Consider the following 6,000-nt stretch of genomic DNA (forward strand, 5'->3'; position numbering starts at 1 on the left):
TAACCTTAGATCTTCTAATGGCAGTCTGCTTATAATTTCAAGAGCCATGTTTAAAAGAAGTGGTGAGGCGGCCTTTTGCTGTTATATACCCAAAATCTGGAATACTTTACCAACAGAAATTTACAAGGCTAACACTGTGGAACATTAAAAAAAAACTGCTACCCATTATTTTAATTTGGCTTTTTGGTAGACACATTTTAGTTGTTTCCTAATAGACTATATGGACATAGAATTATCATTTTCTTCAGGGATCTGCACCACCACCACCTAATCAAGGCACCATGCATCCCCCGGTGATGCTAGAATGAAGGCAGGTGCCCCTTCTGTCCATGAGACTGAGTTCATTGAATTCTATCATAAAAAGAAGAAAGAATTAAGAACATTTATGTTAGTTAGAATGCCGAGTGGGGGCTGGGTGGTCTTTTGTAGCCCCTTCAGATTTTGCTTTCCAGCTTAACTGGAGTTTTTTTTGGTTTTTTTTCTGTCCTCCCAACCATCTGACATTATTACCGGACTTGTCCTTATAGACTTACATCATGACACTGTATTTAAGTACATCATTCTTCCACTTGACATTGATCTGTTTTTTAAGATTGTATAGAATTATTTGTTTTTTCTTTCTTTGTTACTTATTCTTTAATATTATTGCCTGATCTTATTTGTTTCTCTTTTCTTGTAACTTTCCCTTTGACGTCTTGTAATGCTCTTTGAGCTATGTTGTTAGTATGAAAATGTGCAAAATAAATAAATGTCGTTTTTGTTGTTGTTGATTAAAATGTATGGATGTAGAGAAGAAGAGGAAATGCTGTAATACTTTTGACATTTTCATAAACAGACATTGCACTTTACAGCAGGACGCAGGAGGCTTTTCCTGGCTCTTGGCAATTGACTTTAAAATGTGAATCAAATTTAAAGTACTACCAAGGGTGTTTCTAGAAAAAGAAATGAAGAAAAATGTCAGTTCAAATAATCAAGCTTGCTTAATCCAATTCATGGTCACTGTTGGCCAGGTCCCAGTCCTGCAGCATTGGACGCAAGGCAGATAGCAGCCCTCTCATGCACTCCAATAGTACATTTAGAATCACTAATCAGACATAAATATCTTAGGAGATGTGGGAGAAAAACTGGAGTGCACAGAGGGAAACCCAAACTGACACAGGGGGACTGTGCAAACTCAACATATCCAATAATCAAGGATGGCTGATCTAGCACCACTATCACCTTCACACTCAAGGAAGTTCAAAAATTTATCAGAAAACTAAACATGTCCTATTCAGTGCTCATTTACGTTCAGCCATGGTTAATGTCAATACTCTGCAAACTCTGCAAAATAGATCAAAATTTAATTTAAAAAGGAATAAGTAATTAGTTACTACTTTCCTGCATCTATTTCTTGACCACCAACAATGTTGAGAGTTAAACTGAATCTAAAGGTTAATAGAAAACTAGATTTTGCTTTATTGACTCCATGGCGTCATGATCAGTGCTTTAAGGTAACCTGAAAGGATGGTAAGTTATATAAAACTGACGTGTGGAGTACAAGTTTAAAGAGGTCATGCTTAGGCTTTTTAACACACTAGTGAGGCCTTACCTAGACTACTGTGTACAGTTTTGATCTCCATATTACAAAAAAGACATACCAGCATTAGAGAAAGTCCAGAGGAGAGTTACTGTGCTGATACTCGAACTAAGAGGTATGAGCTATGAGGAAAGATTAAAGGAGCTGAACCTCTGAGTTTTAGAACAGTGGATCCAAGTAGATACTTTAAAATATTTTTTTAATAAGGACAGGGGTGTTAGATGCTTATTTTTCTCAAATGTTAGAAAGTTTTTCTACATGCAAAGAACCATAGACATATGGAATAAATTATCAGGTAGCATAGTGGAGAGTAGAACTCCAGGGAAATTTAAAACTTATTTGATGTTATTTTGGAGAATTTAGGTGGATAGAATGGACGAGCTTGTTGGGCTGAATGGCCTGTTCTTGTCACACTTTTTCTAATGTCCCGTCAAATACATGAATATGAGATGTAAAATGGATGTCGTTGCTATTTCAGAGACATGTTTAAATGGAAAATTACCCATATAATGATTGGAACTGGGCCTACCAATGTAACATATTTTAAATTGCTTCAAACACCATGTACAGTATTATCAATAATTTGAAAATAATATTTTTAATGATTATTGAGAAGTTCCGTTTTTATAAGCTATAAAATGGCATGGATTTCAGGGTTTTCATGCTTGTGTTAGTCTTGATTTCCTAAAGTAGCAGAAGTGTCATTAATTGTTTGAGATTTAAGTCTGACTGTGAAGGGGATACTGTACTGTAACCTCTTTCTGCTGTGCTGCAACATCTTGTTTTGTAATTCTGCATGTGGTGCATTGTAATGTATGAAGACTTTATTCAGGTGTGCAGTTCCATATTGAGTGCCATCTTCTGCTTTCGTTGCCTTGTTGCAACCCTCAACAACTATTGTTTGGTTTTGTTTTAGGTGTGTCAGCTCATGGAGCAATGTAATTAATTACTAGGAAGAAAACAAATGCCATAACCACGCCTTGTGAATTAAAAAAACATGCTTTATTTATATCAGTGAAAACTATGAGTTCAAAACTAGCCCACCACACTTCCTTTAGTCCTGAAAGTTCTGATAAGCCAAGTCATTGAAAAATAGTTTTTCTAGTCTACGTTTCCTTTCCAGCTCTTCACGGGTTTGAAACCACAACATGTAAAGAGAATACTCTTCAGATGGCAGAGTTCTTCCTCTGGCTGCACCCGGGTGTAAGCTGATTTCTCCTCTTTAGGCTAGTTTTTGGAGTCATGTGACTGGAAGCGGTGGATCATCTGGGACATGTCTTCTTCCAGGACATTTTCTTGACCATCCCAGAAGTACCCATTCCACAGCAACTTCCAGACTATACCTAAGGAAAACAGGAAATACATTTTGAAGTACCTAGAGTTCACCAACCTATCCTTATGCTGTGTTTGTGTTTTTAGTCCAAACATCACAAGAACAGGGAGTGATCTATGACAGATGGGAATTTATAACCATAGAAATGGAGTTAGAACAAAGGCGTTTCCACCCACCTGTATGTATCAGTTAGAGTGAAAACTATAAGTGAGATCTCCTTTCACCATCCTCACACCCTCCACCACACTAATAACTTGTACGTTTTCAAAGCCAACTGATGTACTTAGTGCCATTGTTAGCATGATGATATTGATGGGGCCATCTGGACATTTGAGAAAGATGCTTTTAAAAGTGTGTGGAGCCATCCTGAGAACCCTTGCAGAAGGGTGTGTGTGTGTGTATGCCAACGAATGAGTGAGTGAAAGATGAGCTTAGATGAATTAACAAGAACCGTTGCATCTCTGAAATCCATTGGATTTGCCACTGAAGAACTTGGGAGGTTCAGCCTTCTGCCAGTGCCAGTGATGACAAAATATCAGCCAAATGGTGCTATAAAAAATCATAGAAAAGGAAGATCAAAATATTGTCATACAGTACAACCACCAAATGAGAGATTGTGCATAAGTAATCCATGTGACTAACGATAATGATGAAAACAATCCAAAATACAAAGCATACAACTTTATGCACCCATTAAATTGTGTCACAAAAAATTAACCAATAGTTAGTGAACATGCCATACTGAACCAGTTGTAATACAGAGTGCTTAGCTCATGGCAGGTAGTGTCTTCTAAAAGGTAGGCTTCAATTTCAGATGGGTTGATACATTGGTCTTGTACCTTCTATGGTGTTCTCTACAGTATGTAGAGGAAGGATCCTGGATTGGATATTATATCCCCCTGAGATGGTGAAAATGAGCATAGATGGTGTTGCCTCTGACCCTATGTGAGTGGTGTTGGGCAGTTACATGAATGTGCTGGCAAGTGATAGACCAGAAAAAAGGCCATTGGGAAGAGCTACAGAAAATCAGTCGCATTAAGAGCAATGGAGAGACACTGTGTTAAGCAATGTAGTAGGCTATCGGAGCCAGTGATGATTAAATATCATCCAAATGATGAAATGAAAATCATTCAAAATGAAGATCTAGCAACATATTGCCATGCCGTACCACCACCAAATGACAGATATCTCAACATCAACATCAAATACTCAACACCGAAAGCAGAAATGCAAATGAATAGCCATAAATTTCCAATTTCCAACTGCTGAATCATATTGTGTGTAAGCAATCAATGTGACTCATGATAATGATGACAATTACTCCAAAACAGTGAGATGTAAAAAGTTCTTGCACACTCAAAATTGTGACAGAAGTGAAAAAAGTCCAGGCTGCACATTAACACACAGGAGCAAAAGAACACTGCAGGGTCAAAGGGCCTGACCAAAAGACATAGCCAAGGAGAGATAATAAAGAACATGAATCATAATTCCAGCTATGATCAGTCAGTTGGAACTGTCATAAAATGTATTTTAGGGGTGATTCAAACCCGAAGTCTCCTCTGGCTATACCTATAGGCATGCCCAAGCAAACAGTAAATCATGTAGCTAGCAGTAACGGGTACAAAAAACAAACGGGTGAAGATTTCACATTCACCAAAAAAAATATAGACAAGTAATTTGAGTTTTAAGCATTTTAACAATACATTAATATAATCGATGTGGGTTTGCCACTTAACTAATCATTTTGAAGATTCATTTTCAACTAAAAAAAGTACCTCAACTTCTTCAAGTTCCTGCTGTAATTCTGAGCTCAGTTCACTTGCATTTAATTTTACAGTACATACTGTAGTCTCCTTCACAGAACACTGGCTCACAATACTCAAGAGCTCATTCTAGCAAGGCAAAAATGCAAGCGACATTTTGGTGACCTGAATATGAAGAGCAGACAGGTGACATCAAATATGATTTAGTGTTTGTAAATGTATAAATGGAAAATACTTTGACTTCATTTAAAATTGAGCACATTGGCAAATCTTGATGGTACCTAGCTGTCCCGATTATAATAGAGGTCAGAAGAGTGCCCCCTGACTAAATAAGGGTGGTATGGAGTGTGCATAAGGTCCTGTTTGGCTAGAGGTAGCTGGGCAAAGGGGCATTATCAGGTAAGCACCGGGCAGAGACGTGTGGTGCAGGGGAACTCTGGAGGAGTGAAATGTTGACATTAGCTGGAGCAGAGCAAGTAGACACGATAGTATGGGTATCGTAGTGCTGCCCTCTACAGGACTGCAGAGGATTGTTAAACAAGCAATAGCAACCAGTAGCAAAATGGAAAGGATGTGAAATACCAACATTCATGCCACTTTATGGTAACCTCTATCAAGACTCAACTTAGTTACTACGCTGCTTAACTGTGCTGTAGTACATGATGTTCCCGCCATGGCTTAAATAAAAGTTAAATAAAAGAAGGATTCTTTTTCCGTAGGATAGTCACAACTTGGACCTTGTCACACATGTGCGCATGAGAGGCAGCTAAAGGGCTCAAATGAGGCAAATTCCACGCCAGATCAGGGGGTGGCATGGTGCACTAATCCTTTCTCTCTTCTTCTTATAGGAAATCCCGCCTGACCCCAATGATGTCACTTCCTCTACCTTTCCATAAAACCGCCATCTTTACCTCCTTCAAGTCATTTCTGTTCTGGACTCGAATCTGTACACAATTGTACAACTGATGTACTATTTTGCAGCCAGGTTTCTGTGACACAGAAACGCGTCTCCATAGCAACTTGCAGCTGAAACCGGCGCGACTCTGAGTGCACAGCAGCACAACGAGATAGTTAAACATCACAGTTATTGTAACAGGGAAATAGTGAGAACGAAGGCTTTTAAATAAGAGGTCTTACCGTCAGTCATTACCGCATGAAGGGAGGGGGTTACAATAGCTCCTTATTCTCCGGCGCATGCGCCAGTCCAGATGCAATTTTAAATGTGGCGCTTTGGTTGGGTGCTTGTGCCGTGCTCAGGAATCTGGAAGAAGACAGCCGGAGGAGAATTTTTTTAGTTTGTTATTTTTGAGATTGCAGATGTACAA

The sequence above is a fragment of the Erpetoichthys calabaricus genome, chromosome 2, assembly GCF_900747795.2.
Source record: "Erpetoichthys calabaricus chromosome 2, fErpCal1.3, whole genome shotgun sequence".
Lineage (NCBI taxonomy): Eukaryota > Metazoa > Chordata > Cladistia > Polypteriformes > Polypteridae > Erpetoichthys > Erpetoichthys calabaricus.